Here is a 10,882-nt window from a genome sequence, read left to right on the forward strand (position 1 = left end):
CCAGAGACAAATCAGAAATGTGTTCATCTGCTGTGGGAACCCCTTTATCCCAGAAAGCTCTCTTCCTTGTGCCTTATCCAACAGGACAGATAGGTTCTGTTTTATGTCTTGAATTGCATTCTAATGTTATTAAAACTCATTTATTGTGTTACTATTAAATGTGGTAAAAACACTAAAAGTATACGTATTGGTTCTTAATTAATTTTTGAAAAGTCATTATTCATGATCATGGCATAAAATATATTCTCTGTTTTTTTTTCTTTACTTCTGACTGCCACTGAGTGAAATAATAGATGACAGACATGTCTGAATGGAGTTAAAATCAGTGGAAGAGAGTCGGGATCTTTTGCCTCATGCAAAAACTTGGAGTGAAGTCTTAACGATAACTGAGAAATGTTGTTTTTCTTTCTCTTTATCTAACTATATTGCACTTATCCATCATGTTTCATTGTACTAATGCATCCTTGAGTTAACATCATTTGACCTTCTGGGCTTCACTTTGGAATTCTCACCACATGTATAAATAATCCTGCATTATTAGTGTGCTCTTCTACATTGAAATACACAAGGTGATCAGAACAATGCTGGATTAATTGAATTTTATTTAAAAAAGTAACTAAACATTGACTCCTACCTCAAAAGACACACAGTCATTTCCAAATAGATTCAAGTCCTGAAGGTAAGGGGAACATGATAAAATATTCTCATAAGGATTTCTTAACCAGGACAAAAATTAACAACTAAAAAATATTAGTTGGTTTATATTAATGATGACATCTGTGTTTCAAAAAACATGACACAAGAATTGAAATGCAAACCATTAGTGGAGAAAGATATTCACCCGAATATATATAAAATACAATACAATACATGTGCATGATGAATAGTTAAAATGTATTTTAAATATTTTTCCAGATTCTTCCAGAGTGGCATAGAATAAACTTGGATGGCAGAGTCAATGATGAAATTAGCTGTGGAAATGGGAAACCGTCTTTTGGAGGACAGTAGTAATGCTGTGAACTTATGAAAATATCCAAGTATTCGGTAGCACCTAAAATGTGTCTCCATAACGTCATTTTACAGATGCGTATCAGAAATCTGAAATTTGGGAGAACATTCTACTAGTGTTCTCTAGTGAGAAAATACAGCTGGAAGGAAGAAGGGAGGGAAGATGAAGGAGAGAGAAACAATGCATTTGAGAGAAAATGCTATTTAGACTAAAATAGAATACTGCAGATACCACGACAAAGTGGTTAAAGTGTGTCTTATGGAGCAGAAATGGCAGAAAATACCACAGTAAAGAGATTTACAATTGGATTGTTAGTTCTGGCTTTTATTCTGTCAACGTTGTGGCTTCTAAACACATCAGCGCTCTCCTTTGATCCATGTGCTAATTAACAACCTACACTCTGCCCCCTCTCCCGGATTCTTTCATCCTGTTAAACCCAATCTAATTCTAATCCAGCTGGTCACTGTAACACATGTAATCATCTAAGAATTTTAAAAATATATTTGATGAACTAGTGAATATACCTCATTCTCAACAAAAATACTGTTTGAGAGGGAAAGTCGATGGTATTTACAACCATTTAGGTGCATCCACACATGCAGGCATATATATATATATATATGTGTATATATTTATGTATCTGAGTTAATTGCATTAATTAGAGTGGCTACCAGGATTAGGATTTCACTGGGCTTTGCTGATGAAAGAATTCGGAATGTTGTTTGGTTACCCTGTAATACCTATATGAGTATATTAACCCTGTAATTTTACTACTGCAGAAACTCCCTTAGATGTAATCAAGGATGATTGTATAGGGATGTATATTGTTGCACTCTTTCCAATCCTGAAAGAGAGAAAAATAAATATACTGTAATGTGGAAATTGTTTAGAAAACCAGAATGCATTTTACTAATCCCTGTAAAAACCAATGCCATCTATATGTATTAATATATCGATAGTAACAGATTTTCTTTTATCTCTTATGTGACTATAATTCCTATTTTTCACTAGTATTTTTATTATGGACAGACACAGTATTTTATTATGGATGGATATAGAAACAAAAATAATTCACTCTACAGAGAGTATAAAAATTATATATGATTATAAACATTATGTATCATGTATTTTATATTATAGGTAAATATTTATATATTTATATTTTATATTACATATAAAATATATATAATATATAATATAAAATATATAATATATATTATATAAAATATATAATTTATGTTATATAAAATATATAATATATATTACATATAAATTTTATATAATATATATTATATAATATAAATCATTTTATATATATATATGTAAAAACTGCTGGGACGCGATTAGTTTCTGCTGGTGTGGAGACAAGTCATATCATGTCTGGGGGCCATGATGAGAGGAGCAGTCAGAGGATTTCTTGCATTGTGATGGGTGCATATAAGTTAAACGAGCCACTTACCAGTAGAATTGATAGCAGGTTAACGGCTAGGGTTACTTCGTATGAAATTGTTTGGGCTACAGCTTGTAATGCGTCAATTAGTGCATAATTTAAGTTTAATTGCTCTTCCTGGTCATAGAGTAGACGGCTAGGCTTGATATGGTTAGTAAAAATAGGAGGCCTATATTAAAATTAATTAGAGGAGCTGCTATAGGGATGGGGGTTCACAATAGGAGAGCGAAAGAAAGGGCCAGGGTTGGAGCAATAATATAAAGGTTAATAGTAGATGTTGAGGGCCATAGGGGTTCTTTGCTGAAAAGTGTTATTGTGTCAGCGAATGGTTGAAGCAGTCCCTAAAGACTTACAATGTTAGGCCCTTTGCATAGTTGTATGTAGCCTGAGTTTTCGTTAAATGGGTGATTTAAAATCAATACAGATAATAATGATAATTATTATTAAATAGTTATATTAATGATAGTTATTATTAAATAGTTATATTAATGATAACAATAAAATTATTAATATTAATTATTAATAATGATGGATATTAACAATTGATAATCTTATTAATTAGGAAACAATAATATTAGGTACCAATAATTAATATTAATAATATGAAAACTTTTATTAGCAATTATTTCTCAATATTGATATTGGCAATTAATATTAGTGTTAATAATAAATAAGTAATAATTAATAATAATATTACTCCTAATACCGCAGTGCGTGCACACCCACCTATGACATTGTTCCTAATGTCCAGGGAGGGAGAGAGCATGGTATTACTTTCAATATTGCAGTAGGTGTACACCCACCCGGTAATAGTGATCCGAATATCCAGGGGGTGGAGTATGCCGTTACTCCCAATATAGCAGTGGGTGTATATCCACCCGGTGATATTGCTCCTACTATTCACGGAAGAAGAGAATGATATTACTCCCAGTATCGCAGGGAGTGTACGCCCGTTCTGTGATATTGTTCCTAATATCCGGAGGGAGAGAGGGTGATATTACTCTCAATATGGCAGGCTGTGCACACCCACCCTGTGATATTGTTGCTAATAATATCCAGGAAGGGAGAGGATGATACGATTCTCCATACAGCAGCAGCTGAACACCCACTCTGGGATATTATTCCTAATATCCATGGAGAGGAGAGGCTGATATTACTCCCAATATCGCAGGGGGTGTACATCCATTCTGTGATACTGTTTTTAATATTCAAAGGCGGAGAAGTTGATATTACTCCCAATATCACAGAAAGTGTACAAACCCGTGTGATATTATTCCTACTTCCAGAAGAAGAGAAGATGATATCACTCCCCATATTGCAGGAGGCGTACACCCACTCTGTCATATTTTTCCTAATATGCAGGGCGGGAGAGGACCATATTATTGTTAATAGCGCAGGATGTGTACAGCCCCCCTGTGATATTGTCCTTAATATTCCAAGGCGAGGAGGATATTACTGCCAATATCACAGAAAGTGTACACCGCCCCAGTGATATTGTTCCCATGATCCAGGAGAGAAGAGAACGATATCACTTTCAGTACCACATGGGGTGGACACGCCCCCAGTGACACTGTTTTGAATTTCAACGTGGGAGAGGATGGTATTTCTCCCAATATCACAGTGGGTGTAAACACTTCTTTGATATTGTTCCTAATATTCAGGGGTGGAGAGGATGTTATCACTCCCTATATTGCAGAGGGTGTACACCAATCTGTGATATTGTTCATAATTTCTAGAGGGGGGGATGATATTACTCAGAATATCGTAAACACGCTGTGTGTCCACCGTGGGTCATGATATCCAGGGAGGGAGAGGAGGGTGATATTACTCCCCATTTCGCGGGGGGGTGTCCACCCCGCCTGTCATACTGTTTCTTATATGCAAGGGGGAGATGATGATATTACTACCAATATCAAAGACCTGTACAGCCCCCCTTGTGATATTGTTCCTAATATCCACGTTGGGAGAGGATGATATTACTCCCAATATCACAGAGGGTGTAGACACCGCCTGTGATATTATTCCTACTATCCAGAATAAGAGAGAATGATATTACTCCCAATAGTGCCGGGGTGTACACCCCCCTTGTGATATTGTTCCTAATATTCAGGGAGGGAGAGCATGATATTAATAACTCCCAATATCGCTATGGGCGTACACCCACCCTGTGATATTGCTCCTAATATCCAGGGAGTAGAGTATGACATTACTCCCAATGTAACAGTGGGTGTACATCCACCCAGGGATATTGCTCCTAATATTTATGGAAGGAGAAAATGATATTACTCCCAATATCACAGGGAGTGTGCGACCCTTCTGTGATATTGTTCCTAATATCCGGAGGGCGAGAGGATGATATTGCTGTCAATATCGCAGGCTGTGTACACCCACCCTGTGATATTGTCCCTAATATCCAGGAAAAGAGAGGATATGACTCCCCATATAACAGGAGGTGTAAACCCACCCTGAGATATTGTTCCTAATATCCCTGGAGGGAAAGAGCCCGATATTACTCCCAAAATCTCAGGGGCTGTACACCCCCTCTGTGGTATTTCTCTTAATATTCAAAGGCGGAGAGGATGATATTACTCTCAATCTCGAAGAAAGTGTACACTCCTGAGTCATATTGTTCCTAATATCCAGGAGGGGAGAAGATGACATTACTACTCATATCGCAGAAGGTGTACACCCACTCTGTGATATTCTTCCTCATATGCAGGTTGGGGAGAGGATAATATTGCCAATATCGCAGAGAGTGTACACCCGCCCTGTGACATTGCCCTTAATATTCAAAGGAGGAGAGGATGACATTACTCCCAGGATTGCGGAAAGCGTACACCTCCCATTGATATTGGTCCCATGATCCAGGAGAAAAGAGGATGATATTACTTTCAATATCACAGTGTGTGTACACGCCCCCGTGATATTGTTCCTAATTTCAACGTGGGAGAGGATGATACTACACACAATGCCGCTGGGGGTAAAAACACTCCTGTGATATTGTTGTTAATACCCAGGGGGAAGAGGATGCCATTACTGCAAATAGTGCAGAGGATGTACACCCGTCTATGACATAGTTGGTAATCTCCAGAGGCGGAGAAGATATTACTCACAATAACGTAAACACGCTGTGTGTCCACCGTGGATCCTAATATCCTGGGGGGGAGAGGCGGGGTGATATCACTCCACTACTAGGATTTTACCTCTACTGCCACTCTTGGTTAACACCCTGGGACATTACTTTCCATATTCTAGGAGGATGGCAATAGCAAAATCACAGGGGGTGTATACCCTGCTATATTATTTGTAATATTGTAGGGGAATGTTCATCCTGATGTCACAGGACTGTACACACTGTGATATTATTCACAATACCCTAGCGGGACATTAATAATAATGTCACAGTGTGTGTACACCTTGTGGTATTATTCGTAATATCCTAAGAGGAGATTACTTTTATTGTCACACGGGGTGTGTTCCCTTTGATATTATTTGTAATGTCCTAGAGGGATGTTACTCCTTGTGTCACAGGGTTTGTCCACCTTATCAAATAACTCGTATTATCCTTATAAGATGTTACTCCCTATATCACAGGGGGTGTACACTCTGTGATATTATCGTAATATTCTAGGAAAATGTTACTTTTAATGTGGGAGAGGGTGTATACCTTGTGAAATTATTCGTTATAGTTTTTGTGGGATGTCACTCCTAATGTCACACGGGGTGTACACACAGTGTAATAGTCTATGGAAATGTTACTCGTAAATCACAGGTCCTGTACACGCTTTAATATTCTTCGTAATATTCTAGGAAAACGTTCCTATGAATGTCACAGGGCATATACACACTGTCATAAAATTCATAATATCCCAGCGGGAGTTCACTACTAATTTCACAATGCATGTACACCCTTTGATATTATTCGTATTATCCGAAAGAGATATTACTACTGATGTCCCAAAGCATGTACATTCTCTGAAATTATTCGTTATATCCTTGGGGGATGTTACTTCTAATGTCTCACGGGGTGTACTCCCTGTGTTATTTTTCATAAGATCCTAGGGGAATTTTACTTTTAATGACACAGGGGGTGTACACATTGTGATACTATTCGTGGTACTCTAGAAAGATATTACTCCTCAGGTCACAGGGGATGTACACCCGGTGATATTATTCGTACTATCCTAGGGGACGTTACTCCAAATGTCACAGAAGGTGTAAACACTGTGATATTACTGGAAATGTGTCAGGGAAATGTACTCGTAATGTCAAAGGGCATGTGCATCATGTGTGCACAGCCCCTGTGATGTTCTTTGTGATATTCTCGAGGGATGTTAATCCTAATATTACATATGCTGTTAACTATGTGTGAACACCTTTGTGGTATTATTCCTAACGTACTAGAAAGATTTAACTTCTAACATCACACGGGGTATACGCCACGTGTGTACACATTCTGTGATATTATTCATAATATCTTAGGGAGATGCTCATAATTTTACAATTATTTGCGTAATATTTTAGCGGCATGATACTCCTAAAGTCACAGGAGGTATAAACCCTGCGATATTATTCAGAATATTCCAGGGGGATGTTACTCCTAATGTCACAGGTGTGTATACCCTGTGATATTATTCACACTTTACTAGTGCGATATTACTACTAATGTCAAAATGTGTGTACACCTTCTGATATTATTCGTAATATTCTGGGAGGATGTTACTCCTAACGTCACAAGGGTGTACACCCCGTCTTGTTATTAGCAATATTCCTGGGGGATTTTAATTTTAAAATCACATGGGGTGTCAACCCTGTGATCTCATTCGTAATATCCAAGGAAGATGTTACCCCTAATGTCACATGGGGTCTGCACCCTGGGATATTATTTGGAATATCCTAAAGGGATGTCATCTTAATGTCATAGGGTGTGTACACCTATTGGTACTATTTGTAATATCCTAAGGAGATATTACTTTAAAAATCACGGTGGGTGTACATCATGTGTGTACACCCTGTGATATTATTCACAATATCCCAGGGAGGTATAACTTTAATACCACAGCAGGTGTTCTCTATGTGTGTACACCCTGTGATACTATTCATAATACTTTAGGAAAAATGACTCTTAATATCACAGTGGGGGTACACACTGTGATATTATTCATCATATCCTAGAAGTATATTACTCTTATTGGCACAGGAGTTTAACATCCTGTGACATTATTCGTAGTAATCCAGGGGGATGATACTCCTAAAGTCGCAGGGTGTGTACACCCTGTGATATTATTCCTAATATTCTAGGGGGATGTTGCTCCTAACGTCGCAAATGTGTACACCCTGTGATATTTTTCACAACATACTAGCTGGATATTGTTACTAATGTCACAGTGCGTGTAAACCTTGTGATATTATTTGTAATATCCTAAGAGGATGTTACTCCTATTGTCACAGGGGGTGTGCTTTCTGTGCTATGATTGGTAGTATCCCAGGGGGGTGTTACTCCTACCATACAAATTGTGTACACTTTGTGATATTATTCGTAATATCCTAGAGTGATGTTACTCCTCATGTCAAGGGGGTGTACATCCTGTGATGTTATTCTTCACATTCTAGGAAGATGTTGACTCCTAATATCACAGAGGGTGTACAATCTGTGAAGTTTTTCATAATAGTTTCAGGGGATGTTACTCCTAATGTCACACGTGGTGTGGAAACAGTGACATTATTTGTAAGGTTTTTTGGATGTGTTACTCCTAATATCACAGGGGCTGTACACCCTGTCATATTATTCGTGATATCCTAAAGAAATGTTACCCCTAATGTCACAGGCGGTGTATACCGTGTGGTATTATTGCCAATATTGTAGGGTGATGTTACTCCTAATGTCACAGAAGGTGTTCACACTCTGATAATATTCGTAATATCCTAAAGGGATGTTACTACTGATGTCACAATGCGTGTACACAATCTGATATTATTTCTTATATCCTCGGGCGATGTTACTTCTTATGTCACGGGGGGCGTACTCCCTGTGATATTATTCATAACATCCTAGGTGGATGTTACTTCTAATGTCACAGGGGGTGTACCTTTTGCGATATTATTCGTAATATTTTAGAAAGATGTTACTCCTGACATCACAGAGGGTGTACACCCTGTGAAGTTATTCCTAATAGTTTTGGGGGCTGTTACTCCTAATGTCACCCGTGGTGTACACACAGTGATATTATTGGTAATATTTTATGGAAATGTTACTCCTAATATCACAGGGGCTGTACATCTTGTAATATTATTCATAATATCCTAAAGAAATGTTACCTCTAATGTCACAGGGAATGTACACCGTGTGATATTGTTCCCAATATTGTAGGGGGACGTTACTCCTCATATCACAGTGGGTGTTCACAATGTGATAATTTTCAAAATATCTTAAATGGATGTTACTGCTAATGTCACAATACATGTACATCCTCTGTATTTGTTCCTCATATCCTTGGGGCAGGTTACTCCTACTGTCACACGAGGTAAACTTCCTGTGATATTATTCATAATATCCTAGGTGGATGTTACTCCTAATGTCACAGGGGATGTACATGTTGTGATATTATTTGCATTATCCAAGAAAGATGTTACTCCTCAGGTCACAGGGGATTTACACCCTGTGATATTATTCGTATTATCCAGGGGACATTACTCCAAATGTCACAGAAGGTGTACACTCTCTGATATTACTCGTAATGTGTCAGGGAAATGTACTCCTAACGTCACAGGGCATGTACGTTATGTGTGCACACCCCATGTGATGTTATCTGTAATATTTTCGAGGCATGTTAATCCTGATGTTACATATGCCGTTATCCATGTGTGAACAACTTTGTGGTATTATTCCTAACATACTAGAAGGACGTAACTCCTAACGTCACATGGGGTATAAGCCATGTGTGTACACATACTGTGATACCATTGATAATATCTTAGGGAGATGCTACTCCTAATTTTACAAGGTATGTACATTATGTGTGTACACCCCCTCTGATATTATTTGTAATATTCTAGGGGAATGTTGCTGCTAATGTCACAGGGGGAGTACACCATGTGCATTACATGTATATCACATTTTTACACTACTTTCCAGGAGTCAATCAATTTTGTCAATCAATTCACTATTCTTGTTGCCCAAAAGGGTAGAGATAATCACAGATCACAGATCTGTCTAGCATTAGCTAAGGATGTTTTATTACAGAGACAGATGCATGTGTGTGCCTGCGCATGTGTGTGTGTGTGTGTGTGTGATTCAATCCTAAATCAAAGGTTTAAACGTTGTGTGGGTGGAAGATAATTCATTCTGACTCCTGGCTTCAGAGTCCCATGTTTATTGGGACAAAAGAGAGTCAAGCTGGGAAGAATAGTAGTCCTGTGCCCTCCAGAACTGCAGCATGCTTGGGAATTGTGAGGCTTCCTGCTTTCCAGGAGATTTTGGAACTAGGAGGATGTCACCAGTGACTAGCACAGTACCGCCTTCCTTACATCTGCCTGTCATCCTTCCTCAGGGCATCCAAACGTGGCCCTCTCCTTAACTCCTTCCTCTGCTTCTCTTCTCACAACCCTGGGATCTGAGCACTCTCTTTACCTGTGCACAGTATCTACTTAGGGAAGCCCCAGCACCTGCTGCAGTCAGGGCTGCAGCCCTGAGCTGAGCCTAGTAGACATTGTGTGAACTAAAGATAGAGCAAGAAATGTAAATTAGTGCACCCACTATGGAGAACAGTCTGGAGATGTCTCAAAGAACTTAACACGGACCTACCTTTTGATACAATTATCTCATTACTGAGTACATACTCAAAAGAAAATACATTGTTCTACCAAAAAGACACATACTCTCCTATGTTCATGGCTGCACTATTCAAAATAGCAAAGACATAATCGACCCAGGAGTCCATCAATGGTAGACTGTATAAATAAAATATGGTACATATACACCACGGAATACTACACAGCCATAAAAAGAATGAAATCACATCCTTTACAACAATGTGGGTGGAGCTGAAGGCCTTAATCCTAAGCAAATTCTTGCAGGATAGAAAGCCAAATGCTGTATGTTCTCACTTACATGGGGGAGCTAAATGTTGAACACACATAGACATCAATATGGGAAAAATAGACTCTGTGGACTACTTGAGGGTGGCGGGAGAGGGATGGGTTAAAAAAATACCGACTGGGGGCGGTCTCTACAGCCTGCCTTGCCTGTCTCTCTCTGGGATCCATCCTCCTCCTGCTCCTCTCCTGCTCCTGTTGGGCTTTGTGACCACCTGCTTACCTGTAGGTAGGCCTCCATTTAGAGTAGCATTGCCACAGGGATGGGTCCTGTCCCTCCGCACCCCACCCCCAACCCAGTTACCCTCCCCTGAGCGCTGGTTCCTGGT

This window comes from Pongo abelii, chromosome 9 (genome assembly GCF_028885655.2).
Source record: "Pongo abelii isolate AG06213 chromosome 9, NHGRI_mPonAbe1-v2.0_pri, whole genome shotgun sequence".
Classification (NCBI taxonomy): domain Eukaryota; kingdom Metazoa; phylum Chordata; class Mammalia; order Primates; family Hominidae; genus Pongo; species Pongo abelii.